This window comes from Mastomys coucha, unplaced genomic scaffold (assembly GCF_008632895.1).
Source record: "Mastomys coucha isolate ucsf_1 unplaced genomic scaffold, UCSF_Mcou_1 pScaffold6, whole genome shotgun sequence".
NCBI lineage: Eukaryota > Metazoa > Chordata > Mammalia > Rodentia > Muridae > Mastomys > Mastomys coucha.
This window is the reverse complement of record NW_022196912.1, coordinates 59867213-59884714: the sequence shown is the minus strand read 5'-3', so window position 1 is coordinate 59884714 and position 17502 is coordinate 59867213. Positions and strand designations below refer to the sequence as shown.

The window sequence follows — 17502 nt, the reverse complement described above, 5'->3', positions numbered from 1 at the left end:
AAATTCAGATAAATTGAAATCATGTAACTTTTCTCATCATAATGCAATAAAAGTTTAAAAAAAATAAATAAGGCTGCTATGAAAAAACAAAACAAAAAAAAATCACCATGGAACTTTCAATGGAATATTGTGAAGCTTAACAAAAAGAAGAAAATTGTAAAATATATTAAAAAGAAGAGAATTCTAAAATATACTAGAAAAAAGAAAATTCTAAAATATACTAGAAATAAGAAAATTCTAAAATATAAGCTTTGTTTGTGCTAATTATAGCAAGCCAGGAACAAAAAATGCCTCCTGATTCTTCTTATGTAGGCTACCCAGAGCAAGCAGATTAACAATGGCAGAAAGTAGAAGGTGCAGTGTTAGGTGCAAGGAGGGGAGTGGCTAATGGCCAAACAGTTCAAAATAAGGAATTCTAGAAACTGGCTGCACAGTGATGGAAATGCACTTGCCACAACAGTGTTGAAGAATTGAAATGCTTTTAAGATGGACAACATTATCTTTTCTTACAATATAAACATTTTAAGTCACAAATAAAAAGGGGCTATAATTGTGATTAAGCCAAAGGAAAATGAAGGGAATTTGTGGAAACAAAGAAAATAAAATTGTTTAACTTTACAAAAAAAAAGTGTTAAAAGTAAATAAGTGAGATAAACTTGCTATTAGATACAACCTATTTTTAAAAGCAGAGTTGAAGAAATCACTCATGTTATAATACCAAAGAACAATATAAGAAGAGCCATTAGAAAAAAATAAATGAAGAAGGTTCAAATATGTCTAGTTAGAATGGCAAGAACTAAGGAGAGCAAAGACCAGAAGGAGATGATGCTCAGAGAAGTGTTGGCTGAGATTTTACTAGAACTGACAAAAGATGAGAATAGGTTGGCACTGGAATGACAGAGAACTCCAATAGGGGTGAAGAATAAGAATCACATATAAATATGTTTTTAAAAGAAAAGAAAAAATAAAAATTCTACAGACTTCTAAAACTGTCTTATGGAAAAGAACTCTAATGGTAAGTGCCTTATTAAGGCAATCAGAAAGTAAAGTTGCAATTATAACAAAGTAACAGTTAAATTCCCAAAGACATCTTCTCTATTCTTCACATCATCTCTGACACACTCCTGGTTTGAGCACATGAGCATTGGCACAAGCAGTTTGAAAATTAGCCATTTAGTGGAGCGTGCTTGTAACCTGCAATTAAATTCCATTAAAAGTAAAACAGCACAAGTAAGCTTTTTGATGTGTGCAACAAGAGGCACAAGAGTATTTATAGACGCATCTTCAATAATCACAGTTGATGAATAACTCAGAGGGGTACAAGTTACAGTATACACTTAGGATAGAACACTGTTATTATGGATAAAAAATCATCTTGAATAAATCCCATAAATATAAGGTTAAGTAAATATCTGTATAATACTAATCATATTAGGTTCAAAGTTTTGTAAGGTTAAAGGGAGCAAGCAAGGTAAAATATTCCCTTGCTTATGTGTTTTTAAAAGATCCTCTTTACTTTATATGTATATTATACTTATTTTCAAAAATAATAGTTGACAGTTTACCATTGAATTCTTATAATTCTCTATAAATAGTTGACTGTCTTATCTTGTTTTGTATACAGAGAACTTCAGCAAAGTCATTAACTTCTCCAAAGCTCCAGGGTAGCAATTGGTGGTGCACCCAAGGTCAGCGTCTATGCTCCCAGATACAAGCACCCTCTCATCCTTCTTGTACATATACAATATTTCATCACAAAAAAAAAAAAAAAAAAGTCAAAGAAAAAATTCAGCATTAATGTCATTGGACCCATAACATCAAACAACCTGCAAAAAGATAAATATATATCTGTATATACCTGCACTTTGATATAATGAGAAATAATGTTAATTTTTGCATGTGTTTATTTTTGTCATATTTTCTTCATTTTTTTCCAACTTGTATGTAACAACCAGGTACTACTTTAGCATGCAGGAAAGAAAATTAACACTATTTAAAAATACTCCTGCTCTCGAACATTTTTATAGCATACACTAGTCACTTGGTAAATTGCAGAGGAAGTCTAATTACATCTTGCCTGAAAGATCAAAGACAATTATAAGTGTTACTGAGTTCCAAAAGAGTACTTTGTATCCAGCAACAAGCTGGGAAACACTAACTCCCACTGGCCTAGCTTCAGGCTCCTTTGTCACCACAACTAAGATGAGTCAGGAGACACACATAGGGAACTCTATCCAGCAGTCAGAAAATGGTCTAACTAAGGAGAGATCAGCGGCCTAAGGAGGGAGTGCCATGCTCCGTGGAAGAGTAGAACCTTGTGAAGGGAACAGGGGACTGGCTAGCAGCGCTGAACCTTCAAGGCCATCCAGGGCTGCACCTTTTGATATCCAGAGCAGGGGGAAGCAGTGGGGAGACATTCTATGAGCTGATATGGCAGACTTAGGTAGCATCATCTAGTCCAGGACACACGGAAGAAAGGCCAGCCCGCAGAGATCCTGGTCGGTGCTCAGGCTTAAGGGTTAGCAACAGTTTTCTTAAGAATGTGATATATCAAGATATAAAATACATCAGTTCTTTAGAGGGAATCCAAGTCACCCACTGTCAGTTTCTATAAGATGATGGAAGAGGAACAGTGTGAAATCCAGACTTCAACAACTGGAATCACCTCACTCTCCTCTACTCAGTATTTTGTGAATTAAAACAAATCACTAAATCACTGGCTCCAAGCTTTGGCTCACAGCTTATAAAATAGATACAGTTATAGTGGCTATGTACACACACACACACACACACACACACACACACACACACACACACGATCTGTGATTTCTCGGAGTTATACAGCCTTTTCTACTCAGGACCTTACCTACACAGTAATGATGAACAGATCAAAACTTTAATCCAATGCCTTTAATCCCAGCACTGGGGAGGCAGAAACAGGCAGGAAGATCTCTAACGTCTAGGCTAGCCTGGTCTACAGAGTGAGTTCCAGGACTGCCAGAGCTACATGGAGAAATAGCAAACCTGGTCACAAGAGAGAGAGAGAGAGATTGGAGGGAAAGGGGGAGAGAGAGAGAGAGAGAGAGAGAGAGAGAGAGAGAGAGAGAGAGAGAGAGAGAGCAAGCAGTTTCAAAATAGTAGCTGGAAAGGGAAGTAATCAATGAATATTCATGAAAAAAGGTCTTTTCTTGTCTCTTTAAAGTGAAAAATGAGCAAAGGACAAGGAAGCAGCAGGAGAGCTTTGAGGGCAGAAAACAAGAAGTCAGAGGTTGGCTATAATGTACTGGAGGAACCACTGGAGACACAGGCCCCAGAATGCTAAGGACTTGACTAGCTTTCATCTTTAACATTCCAGGGCAGTTGTTTGGCTCCTACAGTATAGATCTCATTCTTGGTTTCCTACCCAAAGACAAACGTGGAGTTTAAACAAAAATCAAGATCAAGAGCTTTAGAATATATGTCTTTTCAATTAAGTTGAGCGCTGAGGAAGTAAATCAGTGGTAGAGCACTTGATCAGCATGTGCAAGATTCCCTCACCAAATAGAAAAACAAATAATGAAGTACAGCCCTTTCCCCCTGCCCCAACACCCGCCCCGAGACATGGTTTTTCTGTACAGCCCTGGCTGTCCGAAAACTCAGTTTGCAGACCAGGATGGCCTCAAACTCAGAGATTCACCTGCCCTTGCCTTCTGGGCTGGGATTAAAGGTTTGTGCTTGAGTTTTAATTCCATGTTTCACTGAAAATTGAATGCCAAAACTGAACTTCTGAAAATTAAGTATCATCATGATGCAGTTACTGAGTCAAGGTTGGAAGTGGTAGGTTTGCCTTAAGATAAAACTGATGAGGGGCAGGGCAGATGTAAGTCATTCATCACACAAGGCTGGTGACCTATATTCAATCCCTGGAACCCATGTTAAAAGCTGAATGGAGTAGTACTCACATCTGTAATTCAGCACACCTATGGGAAATGGAAGGCAGAAAGGAGAATTGCCTGGAAGCTCTTGGGCTAACTAGCCTATCATATGAATCTGCAAAGGCAGAGACCTTGCTCAAAAACAAGGAGGAAAAGTAGGACAGTCTCTTGAACGTTGTTGTCTGACCTACATACTCATGCCAGGATATACATGCACCCACAATACACATACACACATTATACATACATACATTCATACATATATATGTATATGCATACACACACACACACACACACACACACACACACACCATACACACATACAAAGGTGAGTAAAGGTACTTGCCGCCAAGCCTGATGACTTGAATTTGATCCCAGAACATACATGGCAGAAGGATAGAACCCATTCCAGTAAGTTGTCCTCTGACCTCAACACACATGCAGAACATATGCTCACCACTTCCCAAGCATGAATCCACACATATGTACAAGCAAACAAATGTAACTTTTTAAAGCGAAAAGGCTGATTAATAGTCAAAAAAATGTTGCAGTGCAAAAGCTGGGATGGAGGGAAGAAAACATATCCTTGTGAGTTGGAAGATTTAAAAAATGACTTAGGGGCTGGAGAGATGGCTCACTGGTTAAAAGCACTGACTGTTCTTCCAGAGGTCCTGAGTTCAATTCCCAGCACTTACATGGTGGCTCACAACCGTCTGTAATGAAATCCAAGGCTGTCTTCTGGTGTGTCTGAAGACAATGACAGTGTACTCATGTATATAAAATAAATCTTTAAAAAATGACTTAGACCAAATTTAGACTTTTAAAATGTTGAAATTAACCACCAAAGCTCAGAAACTTTGGAAAATTTCCACAGACCCCTCCCCTCCTAGAAAAGAAAGGTCATAGAGTGCATAAACACCCCTCCTCACCTCCCCAAGGGAGAGGCTAATTACATTCCTCAGACCACAGGGGGATCTGACCTGCAGATGAGGGAATCCCAGATCACACAGACACATTCCTCTGGGCAGACCAACTTTTAGCCACCAGAAGATAAAGGAACTCCTTGCTACCCCATTCCCTAAGGACCAATCAGCTTAAAACACTGTTCTGCCAATCACATTGTGCCTAGAGGCTGTTGCTCTATTCTACCCTTGAAAACTGTATAAAAACTGGCCAAGTTAATTTTATATCCAGCTACTTTGCTGAAGTTGTTTATCAGGTTTAGGAGCTCTCTGGTGGAATCTTTGAGGTCACTTAAGTATACTATCATACCATCAGTAAATACTGATAATTTTACTTCTTCTTTTCCAATTCATATCCCTTTGATCTCTTTTTGTTGTCTAATTGCTCTGACTAGAAGGGAACACGTTTTATTGTTTGTTTTCGTTTTCATTTTTGTTTTTTTATTTTATTTTTATTTTTTTTCAGAGGGGAAACTGGGAAAGGAGATATCATATGACATGTAAATAAAGAAAAATCTAATAAAAAATGTAAAATCACATACACAATATATGTTTGGCAATAAAAGTGAGCTCTATTTGGGAAAAAAAAAACTGGCCGAACGGGCTGCACAAGGTTGCCCCCTCTCCTTCAGGTGCACGACAACCCCAATGTGTTGGAACAGTAAATTGCTCTTGCTTTTGCATCAATCCCTGGCTCTGCTTTGTTCACTCGGGATGAACAAGCCATGTCTCGTTATAGTATTACACTACCGTATCTCTGTGAAACCTCTTCAAAGGTACAAGGATTTGACAGGTGAGATTTGAAGGCATTAACAGAAGTAAAAGTTACTCGTTCACCAATATAGGCCAGAGGCTTCAGCTGTCCTAAGAGTACAGCATTCCCCAACTTTAAAGTATACATGAATCCCAAGATTCTTGTTAACATGCATATTCTGATTCAGGAGTTCAAAGGCAGAACGGGAAAGTTTAATTTTTAATAAGCTCAGGGTGAAACCCAGGCAGCTAGTATGTAAACCACACTTCCAGGAAACGTGACTGTTGAAACTAAAATAAGAACTAGCTACCGTCAGTGTTGTGTCTGCTGGAGAAGGCACATCCTCCAAGCTTTCTTATTTAGCAGATATAAATTATCCTGATTTGTTTTTGATGACTTGTCACAAGCTGGAGTTATCTGGGAGCAGAAACACCAATTTAGAAGAACCGCCTCCTTGAGATTGCCCTTAGGCAAACCTGGGAGGGCTCAGCCCACTGCGGGCACTGCTATCCCTGCGCAGGTGGTCCTGGAATTATTGTGAGCTAAGCAAGCCATGAGGAGCAAGCCAGTAGAATGGCTTCTTCCTTGGCCCATGCTTTAGTTCCTGCCTCCAGGTTCCTGTTTGAGTTTCTGTCCTGACTTCCTCCATTGACATGACAGACTGTGATATAGAAGTATAAGCCAAATAAACCCTTTCCTCCTCAAGTTGTTTTTGGTCACGGTCTTTTATCAGAACAATAAGAAGTAAATTATGATATTACTGTGTCCTAGGGTATCATGAGACTGAATATAGACAATATGCCACACTCTTTTGTGAGAGGCAAAGAACCCTAGATACTACTTGATAGAAAGAAGGAACTGACCCTATTAGATGCCCTCTAATGTCCCCATGTGTGTCCCCCACATCATTTACATATTTATATACATATGTGTATGTATATGTGTAGTATATATATATATACATATATATATATATATATACATCTCACATACTAATTTTAATAATCTTAGAAGAATCTAAGGCATTATTTTTAAAAATTGTATGGAATAGAGACTCTCTAATGAATGGCCCTCAGGGATTGAAACCAGGCTTAAACCTTAATCCTGTCACTTGGCGGTAAGCAGATGCTTTGATCAGTGTGTTACTACTCAGGATATGAGAGGACAGAGCAATTTTATTTTCAGTCCTGTTGGTAAATTTTGTTTCCAAAGTACCTTTATCTCCTTGTCTGGATGCATATACATATTGGACTGAAAACATACATCTGAGAGCAAACACTTGTATGACCTGAGAAGACAGATGTTACTGTGAGTTCAAGAATGCTTTCTGAGTCACTGCATAGTAGAAGATAGATTAGTACAGATGCTCAACTCTATGGGGGAGATGCAGAGACAGGCCACACTGCGTGATTAGGATAACCAATGAAGGCTCTGTAGAGGAGTAACATGTGCTTCAGCACATGCTCTGAAGGAAAGGGGTAGTTTAGTTCGCATGAAAGTAGCTTAGGAAAGGGCAAAGACAATGCTGAACAAAATCCCAGCAAGGACATGTGGATGAAAGTGTCACTTGTGAGGACACTTGCATAGTCAGACATGGGCTACATACCCAGATCAAGATAATGTTAAGATTCTGAGGCCATGTCCATTGATGTGGCCTCCTTGTTTCATGACTAGGAGGGGATCCTGGAAGAAAAATGATTGCATACTTTGCTTCTCTTGGGATAGAAGTCATTTAAGAGTCTTAGCTTGCTAGCCACAGAAAGAAGTAAGGTTTTTATGTTGAATGTCCTGAGGAGAATAAAGTAAGGATATCTTTCAGACTTATTTTTCTAGCAGTAGACTCATTTAACCAAATTCAATAATAAACCAAAAAACCGTGTTTATATCTGTGTCAAAAGAAAGAGACAAAGAACGCAAGGCTGTATTGTGGGAAGGACTGCCTGGGTCCTTAAGCAGCTCTGGGGCAAATGAGTGCTTGGGTCTACTAGGTGGTGTTTTGTTTTGTTTTGTTTTTAAGAGGATGACTGTATTAATTTACATGTAAGTTAGGATTAGGAGTCAGAAGTGCAGAGGAAACCTGTGCAGAGGTGGTTTTGTTTTAATGAGGGTAAAGAGGAAGAGGAGAAGGAAAAAGTGGAGGAGGAGGAGGTGGAGGGAAAGGAAGAGAAGGAGGAGGAGGAAGAGGAGATCATCTGTGGCTAGAGAACCAGAACCAGGCCCTGGCTTCCTGGCTTCCTGAGAGCCTTCCTCTCTCATCCAGTACACTGTCTTCTAAAATTTTCTGAGAAGGCATTCTAAAGACAGCATGCAAAATCCGACAGACAGAGCTATTTAGAAACTTCCCAGTGGCTTCTATTTCTTTCTGAAATCAAGATCTTTATGTGTGGAAGAGATACGCATGTGCATGTGTTTGCCTACATGTGTGCATGCATGTGCATGGATGTATGTGCATATGTACTCATGTACATGTGGAGGTCCAAGACTGATGTGAAGTGCCTACTGTAATCATTTCCACCTGGTTTTCTAAGATAGGATCTGTCAGTGAACCTGGAGCTCACTGATCTGGCTGGCCAGCCAATGAGCTCCAGGGATCTTCCCATCTCTGCCTCCTTTGCATTGGAATTAGAGCAGCACATCACCACACTTTGATTTTTATGTAGGTAATAAAGATTGACCTCGGGTCCTCATGCTTGCACAGAAAGCAGTTTTCTGACCAAGCCATCTCCCCTGAACCCTAACAACAAAATATTTTAATATTTTAGTTTAAAAACTTGTAATCTCACCTCCATTATTTAATGTCTAAAGAATTTCTTTTCCAGAGATCTAGACTTACTGCTGTTATTTCAAAGCCTTTCATAGTAATAATACTCAAGAGAATTTAAAAATAATCATCCTATTATATGTACCAAGAAAAAGCTTACCTGGGGCATAAACAAATGGTTAACGAATTCTGATATAAATGCATAGAGATAGCACATAAGATTGAAAACAATGGTAATATCTAGTATATTTTTAAATGCACATAATTACATATTTAATGAAAAGAGATTTGTAAGGTTATCAGAAAAGTTTATAAAGGCATATTTAGACACGAAAGCAATGTAAGTTTATTTATAGAGAAAAATGAATTCGGATGATAGTGGCTAATATCTTTCATTTGCCAAACAAATAAGCATGATTTCTGGAATGACAAAATTCTGAGTTGATTTCCGTCTTAATGACTCAGGCTTGAAAGTTGCCCACTCTTTTCTTTTTTCAAGATTCTCTCTCTCTCTCTCTCTCTCTCTCTCTCTCTCTCTCTCTCTCCCCTCTCTCTCTTTCTCTCTCTGTCTTTGTCTGTCTTTATCTGTCTCTGTGTCCCTGTCTGTCTATCTGCCTGCCTATCTGTCCGTCTGTCTGTCTGTCTGTCTCTCTTTCTGTCTGTGTGTGTGTGTGAATCAGAGAAAGTCTGATTCCTTGTGTAGCCCAGGCTGGCCTTGATTTTGATCCTTCTGCCTCAGCCTCTGAAGTGCTTGTATTATATTCTTTATTTCTTTGCCTTCTTCAGGCTGTTCAACACTCCCAGAGGCAGGGAAACGATGCCTGAGCCCAGAGAAGTGGATGGATGTGGGTGGTACCATAGTTCTGCTACAGTGACTCAGCTTGGGATATGGTTCTGGACACCTGACTAGGGGCTTATAAGTTACAGATCTTATCATTTGATGCCAAAAGAATCAGGCATAAACTCGAGGAAAGAAATCCATATGGTGCTTTGATTTATAGCCTTTCTGTCTTTTTCCAATCCTCTGCTCCTGGACTCTGTCTTTGACTGCGCCTCTCTCTCTCTCTCTCTCTCATAGTTTTACGTGGTATGCAATACAAACATGAAACTGAGATGTCAAAGAGGACAGAAGAGGGAGAGAACTTGAAATATGGAAAGATAATGATTATTGCCACGTCCAAATCATCCTGTCAATAATGATGTCCCTGTCCTCTAGACGAGAGGTGTTACACTCAGTGAATATGAACCAGTTCATGGCTTTGCATCCTCAAGCATCATTTGATCCTCAATCTTTCCTTCTGGATTTTATTTTCCAAAGCATATTAAAGGATACAATTGCTTCAAGATAACTCTTGACTCAAACAAATGTCTTAGTAATGATAAGGTTGAGTATGAAGAAGAAATTTTGCTGTTATATTTCTATTTTAATAAGGACAACAAAAATGTTTCAAAGATTAAGATGAAAGTGTTTATTATTCATTCTTATATCTTTATCCATTGGATAGCAGCTCTAAAAAAGGTAGAAAATCATCAGCCAGCAGGAATGGTTTATTAGGGCACAAATTCAAAGTAGATGCCCAGGGGATAATGAATGCAGCTTATATGATGGGAAATATAAAGAGTCATTTATTCATATTATGTTACGTTGCTCTTCTATCAACTACTGAAAAAACAAATTCTCTAACCACCACTCTCATTTCAGCCTGGCCGGCAAGACACAGGCATGAGAGCTGAGGTTCAAAAGTTAATAATAAACCTGAATGAGGAATAATTTTGAAAGTACCCAAACAACAAAAGGCAGTGGAGAGTGAAAATTCAAAAGCTGCAGGATGTTATCCGATTAGATATCCACTGCCATTGTCCTCCATCAATATGGTGCACAAACTGCTGATGTGAGGTCTATGACCTCTATGGTAGGATTGAGTTTGCACCAAAAGTCAGCGGCTCAGCATTTCCTTTCTTCTTTATAAAACTGCACACCACACAGGGCACTGGATGACAAGTTTAACTGCTAAAAATGACTTGAGCCTGTTGAAATAGTGCCCACTCAGAAGTGTCACACTGGCAACTCACCCATGACTTCTGTTTTTCAACCGTTTCTCTCTCAAAATCTTCTCCTTTCAGAATCCTATGTTTGGAGGACAATCTGGAAACTTACTACCTACTTTAAATGCATTTAAGTGCCGATTCCAAAATGAACATAAACCCTACCCATTGCTTTTGTTGCTGTGGCTTTTGTTTTATGTGTGTATTTGTTTGTTTTATCTTATTTCTTTTTTGTTTGTTTGTTTGTGTTTAATACATTGGTACTTGCAGCACTCACCAGAATCTAGGCAGAAAGCTTCATTTTGTGTCCCCACCCCCATGCTAAGACACTACCACCATCAAGCCAAACAGCAGTGGCTAGAGCTACCTCCCCTGTTCACAGTGCCAGGCCATCTTGTGCTCAGTCTACAGTAGTTCCCACATCTGTTCACTCCAGTTGTGATGATTTGTATATGCTCAGCCCAAGGAGTGGCACTATTAGAAGGTATGGCCTTGTTGGAGTTGGTGTGTCATTGTGGGCATGGGCCTTAAGACGCTCATCCTAGCTGCCTGGAGGCCAGTATTCTGCTAGCAGCCTTCAAACAAAGGAAGATGTAGAACTCTCAGCTCCTTCTGCACCATGCCTGCCTGGATGTTGTCATATTCCCATCTTGATGATAATGAACTGAACCTCTGAACCTGTAAGCCAGCGCCAATTAAATGTTATCCTTTATAAGAGTTGCCTTGGTCATGATGTCTGTTCTCAGCAGGAAAATCCTAAACTAAGATACCAGTTCATACTACTCTATATAACGTCGCCAAGAAACCTTCTGCAAAAGCCACTGCCTCCCAGAGCTTGCATTCCTTTTCCTGTTTCCACTCAGTTCTATAAACAAAACCCATAAAGGATCATGTTTTTAAGAGGGATCAAATGAATGTGTCTGTTACTTAGAAAGTATGAGAAAGAAAAAGAGCAAGGAGACAGAATAGAGACAAAAAAGTCGAAGAGGGTGAACCAGTGAGGAATAACCCCCATGTATTGCACATCCCAGTGGAAACCCCTTTTCCTATTGGCAGCCATGGCATGATTGAAACACATTTCACACACACGCTAATGAGTCACAGCCCACTGCTTTCACAGTCAAGAATGGTCAACCCATGAACAGTGAACACCACACAGAATAATTCATTGTCTTCATGACTACCTACTATTTGCATGCTTATGCCGTCATTCTGAATCATAGGAACTGAGCTTGTTCACAGACACATTTTCTATACATAAAATCCACAGCAGACTTCAGTGTAATTGAGCAAATCAGAAAAATTTTCTGTTTATAAGAATAAGTTCTGAAAACACTAGTATCCTTTTCAAACTAGAAATTAAACATAGGTGGGATGGTTTAGGGTTCTAGTGTAGTGGTAGAACCAGTATAGAAAAACAGAAGATAACAGAAAAAAGGTCCATGTTAAAACTACAAAGAATCATAAAAATTAAAACTATAAAGTATTAACCACAGCCTCATGTTTTAAAGTAAAATATATTTGGTCAATTCTGAGTAACTAACCAGTGTAATTGCCATCAGTGTAAAGCAGTTCTTGGTTCTTAGTTTTATTACATGTTTTAAAATGTCTGGATAATTCACTCTGTGCAGTTCAACAAGGTTTGGTTAGGGGGAGAGAGAGAGAGAGAGAGAGAGAGAGAGAGACAGACACAGAGAGAGAGAGAGAGAGAGAGAGAGAGAATGAATATGATACTGGAGGAAGGCCAGAGTGTCTCAAGAAACCCAATCACTAGTTCCAGCTGCTAGGATTAAAGCGTTTACCAAATTCTGCCTTAATTTAATTTTCTGTGTTTGAAAATGAAAGTGATAAATGAGCCGATTCTGGCAAGATGATAATGAAGTGGACTATAGAGACTACAATGGTAAGGTTTTGTAATTCTCCAGTACATCTTAAGAAAATTAGCCATTAAGCTAATTAAGGCTATAGTAATTCAATAAAATTGACTCAAAATAGCACAATTGTAAGCATTATTTGAATTTAAAATTCTTACCCATGACATTCCCTCAAAGAAGGCTCTGAGTAATAAGTTCCTGAAGTCTAACTAGGGGGGACTCACTCTCAAACACTGCGGCCTCTGTTATGACAGATCCGTCAACCATGTTCAGAGTGGATGCTAGGAATACCAAAGTGTGGACTCAGTACCACCCTACTGAAGCATTGGAGAAAGGCCATGAGTCTCCTGTAAACAACGCTCAGACACTTCACTAGGCAATGGAAATGAGGAATTGACAAGAGACCAGGATAATTAATATTAAAAAAGAATTATACTTGGGCAAATGGCACTAATTAAAATGGAGGATGATACTGAATAGCAGCACTCCTAAAATGTAGGGTTTTTTTGTTTGTAAACAGTGTTTAAAAGTTCTTTTTCTCAAACTAAAAGGGCTACCATTTTGGTTCCTAGGAAACAGCTCAATCTATCCTGTCATGAAAACAAGACGTACAGCCACTTATATAAATGAAACAACAGATAATATTCAAATAGAAATTGATAAGATTTTGGGCTGTGTCTTACATATATGAACAAATAATATTGAACACTTAAGTATTAATTAAATTACATTTTAAATTACAGTTTAAAAAATTGTAGTTACTGCCTGCTTGGGATCTTGTTACTTCTTTTCAGTTTTCATAGTTTGTGATATTAGAGATGACCTCAGGGTTCCATGGATGCAAGGCTAGCACTATTCTACTAAGCTAGATCCCTGGACAGTGGTTTGGAGTGTAGGTGTCTCTAGAGAGCTTATAGCTAAAGTGTGGCTAGCCTTTGGGCCTGTAGAGACCTGGTGAAGGCTCTTGGAGGTAAGGTGTAATAAGAGGAAATCAAGTTATCAGGGACATGCCCTTGAAGATGATGGTGGGATCCTAGACCCTTCCCTCCTCTCTCTGTTTTCCAGTCACACTGAGATTAGCAGCTTTACTCTATAATATGCTTCTCATCATGACCTCCTGCCTCACCCCAGACCCAAAAGCAACACAGCCAGGTGACCATAGACTGCAACTTTGAGCCAACCAAATCTTTCCTCTGTGTAAGTTGGCTTCCTTAGTTTTTTTTTATCACAGCAACAGAACACTGACTATGATGGTCTACAATTTCAATGTTTCTAGATCCAATTTCCCCTTTTATCGCCACTTCATCCTTCCAGCCACCTGGTAAACAATTCTACCCAGATGTCCCCATCTGCCTTGATGTCCTCGCTTCTTCAAAAGTACTCTACTTTCACCTTTTATCCCCTGAACATTTCCATCATGTTCTTAGTCATCCAAGTCAGAAACTCAAAAGTCTTAAGTCCTGATTTTTCTTCCTCCCAAGTACAACCAGTCTTCAAATTTAGCATATTCTCACTTCTTCAAATAACTCTCTTGTTCTGTTCCTTACTGCTTCTATTCAAATTTTATTTCTCGAAAATACTCCCTAGACTATTCCAAAATCAGTCTTTCCTTCTTTCAGTCTTGCTAACCCTCTTGGATTCTCTTTACTCCAGAGTAACGCACCTAAAATGCCCATGAGTTTCGGCTTAAAGCTTCTCTTTCATCATACATACACACACACTGGACCTTAAGGTTCCACATTGCCATACAATTTGCTGTTTTCCTTTTGAGATTCACAGCTGTACCCTTCTGCTCCAGCCTTGGGAGGGGTACCTTTTCTACCTCTGCCATTTATATGGCTCATTTCTGATCATCTTTCAAAAGTCATTTCATTTCCAGGAGCCTGTTTCACCATACACCATCCTCCAGATCTGAGATGCATTAATGTCTGTTGAAGTCTTATTGTACCCTAATATGTTCGTATCCTAATGGACTTGTCATGCTCTTCTTTTTAACAGATCTATCTATATTTATATTTAACATTTAATATAAATATCTATATTTAACGTTTCAGAGATATTTATTGAGTGTTTACTATGAGACTATAGCAAGGTTTATTGATAAACTCTGGGGAAAACATTCGAAAGATTTGAGAGTATATTGGAGGGTTATAAATAATTTTCTTATTATGTAAAGATATTTGAGCTTACAACATGCTTTTATATAAACTAAACCATGTGCGCCTTGGACGGCCAGGTACAGCATGCATAAAGACAGACCGCCACTAGCTACAAAACAATTCTTAGAAATAGAGCGCTACTACTATGTTTTGATTGCTTGATTTTTTTTGAGGGGGTGGAGTTATTGACTTTTAGACATGGACTCACTGTGTGGTCTGGCTGGCCTGCAGTTATGCAGACCCCACTGACATTTAACTCACAGAGCTCTGGCAGCCTCTGCCGTGAGTGCCAGGACAGAAGCCTTGTCACCATACCCAGCTAGACCATGGGTTTTGTTGCTGTTACTTTAGCAATGCTCATAAGAGTGTGTATATGTGCTCAAATACATCTTCATAGATCACAGTTTCACTGAAAATACAATTCGCTGTTTTCCTTTTGAGATTCACAGCTGTACCCTTCTGCTCCAGCCTTGGGAGGGGTACCTTTTCTACCTCTGCCATTTATATGGCTCATTTCTGATCATCTTTCAAAAGCCATTTCATTTCCAGGAGCCTGTTTCACCATACACCATCCTCCAGATCTGAGATGCATTAATGTCTGTTGAAGTCTTATTGTACCCTAATATGTTCGTATCCTAATGGACTTGTCCATTCATTTACCACTAAAAATTCTTCCCCAAAGGAAATCTCATGTTCACACACAGAGAATTCTCAGGAACAGTTCCCTATTCATTCTCTGAAGAAGTGGATTGTGGCAGACGCACCAGTTAATTTAACTACCAAGGACAAGAAAGAAGCTACCCACGCTCACCTTCAGAAGATCCTCGGTGTCAGGAGCCTCCCAATGCTTCCCTGGTTTCTGAAGCTCACCTTTTCTCAGGGTGATGTCAACAGCTGAGAGCAGCCTTGGTAAGAAGCCTGCAGCAAACAGGGCTACTGGGTTTCACTGGTGAATGTCACAAAAATTCCTGAGAAGGAAAAAAATTAACACAAAGGAATGTAAAATCTTGGGGGACAGTTCATTCTATTAAGTTGAGTTTCCTTTTATTATCTACCTAAAATAAACAAGGGAACTCGATACATACGAAATCTTGTAATTCATTTGAACAGAGCATTATTGCATTTACAAGCGTTAGGAAATCTAAGACCTTTAAACAATTTAAGGAACAGGAATAATGAAAAAAGTTAACTCCAATTACATTTCAGTGCAGCAGAGAAATCTGAAATACTTCTCAACAGAAGCAAACAGCTGTATATAGGAATCAAAAAAGAGAAAAAGCACCAGCTCGTATCTTTCTCTACTACTTCACGGTCATACATCACGGTTTACAAACCCCTCAACGCACAAACTCTTCTTTCTGAGAAGAGTCTAATTCAGGCTGAAAAGAACAAACAATGAAGTACTCAGCATTTGATCAGGGTTGACAGTGTCAGAGAGTTCAGCCATGCGATTATGTTTCAGAGTGGGCTTTGAAGGGGTGAGGAAAGATGGCAACCAGGAATAAAGGGGTTGCTGGGCACACTGTAGTCAGAAAAAAAAATGAAAAAAAAAAAAAACTTGTTAGGTAATGTGGAACTTAACAGAGTAAAACCTTAATTAAAAGTAAAAATTAAAATCCACCAAGCAGGAATGCTTAGATAGTGTAGTTATCAAAAAGAAAGAAAAAAAAAGAAAGGAAGGAAGGAAGGAAGGAAGAAAGGAAGGAAAGAAGGAAGGAAGAAAGGAAGGAAAGAAGGAAGGAAGGAAGGAAGAATACGAATTACAGAATTACAGAATTACAGCCAGGGTTCTTTAGAAGGCTGATGTCACCAGAATGGCAGCCCAGAGGGAGAATAGCTGAAGCTAGATGTTCAAGCCCCTCTGCCACCAACAGTATGGACTTGGGCTTGCTAAGAGTTCCTCAACCCTATCTGCACTCTAGCGCTCTAGGTGGAGTTAAGAAAAAGAAAAAAAGAATAAAAAGACTGATAGGGTGGGCAGGCTAGGAAGAAAGCTCAGTAGGAGAGCACTGCATGGTGAGGCCTTGGGTTGCAATGTCCAGAACCATATTAAGCTACATATAATAGTCTGTGTCTGTGATCCTAGAACTCCTACAGTGATATGGGAAGTGGAGATGGGAAAGTCCCCACAGTCTCTCAATCCAAACCTGGCATATGTAGCCACAGACAAAAGCCCCTGTCTCAAACAAGCTGCAAGGCAAGGGTCCACACTCCAGACTGTCCTCAGACCTTGTCATCTATTTGTCTGCTCAGTGACAACTCACTCTTACATTGAAAAGCAGAAACAGAAGCACCCCCAGTAATTTTGGGTTTTGACTGTATAAATAAGCAATTTCTGTTGTTTGCACGAGGGTTCATGTTTTATGGAGTGATTAGGAAAAGCTGAATATTGAATACTTAATACTGTTTCACCTCAGACAATTTTTAGAAGAGTCGTCACCAAACTCTGCCCTACAAGACTCAATCCATCTGATGCCTGAATTTAAATATGTCACTGGAGTCTCTGGAATGTCCTCTGCAATAGCTTCAGACAATAAACATTCTTCCACTTATCTTCCATCACAGGAAAGAGGAATCTGTGCTGCAGTTTGCTATTACACCTCATTTATACTATGTAAATGATTTCCTTTCTTGAAAGCATTGCTACTGACTATAACAAAATCTAATTTATAAATATTTCACACATGAAATTGAATTTAGTTAAGAAGCTAATGCAAAACCATTACTGTCTCTAACATCCTGGGTGTATTTTAATTCCATTGCATCACAGTTATCTCTAGAACTCTTTATAATATAAACATAAAAGAGTGATTTTCATTAGACAGTGCTGGAAAGAAACAAAAGAGTGGTAAAAATAAAAACCCAGGTTCCAAGAGGATCCAAGATCATGTAGCCTAACCATCTCTCTGTCTATGGTCCATCCCATGATTAGGAAGCTCCACATAGAGCTGAATTTCTCATCCTATACCTGTACGTCAGAGGAGCAAGACTGAGATTCATGGTTGAATATGAGCATCCCAATCATATCCCAC

The 17502-nt window shown here is 39.1% G+C and overlaps 1 protein-coding gene across 25 annotated transcripts in view; it reads right to left on the bottom strand.

The window, feature by feature from the left end:
• The window catches only part of Nrcam (neuronal cell adhesion molecule), a 283437-nt gene that overhangs the window by 200787 nt on the left and 65148 nt on the right, over positions 1–17502 (bottom strand). For 23 of the 25 annotated variants that reach the window (XM_031357027.1, XM_031357036.1, XM_031357025.1 and 20 more), the window contains exon 2: positions 15282–15438. The gene's annotated coding sequence lies outside the window, so the exon portion shown is untranslated. The remainder of the gene's footprint in view (positions 1–15281; positions 15439–17502) is intronic. The other 2 variants (XM_031357030.1, XM_031357029.1) reach the window with 1 other exon arrangement.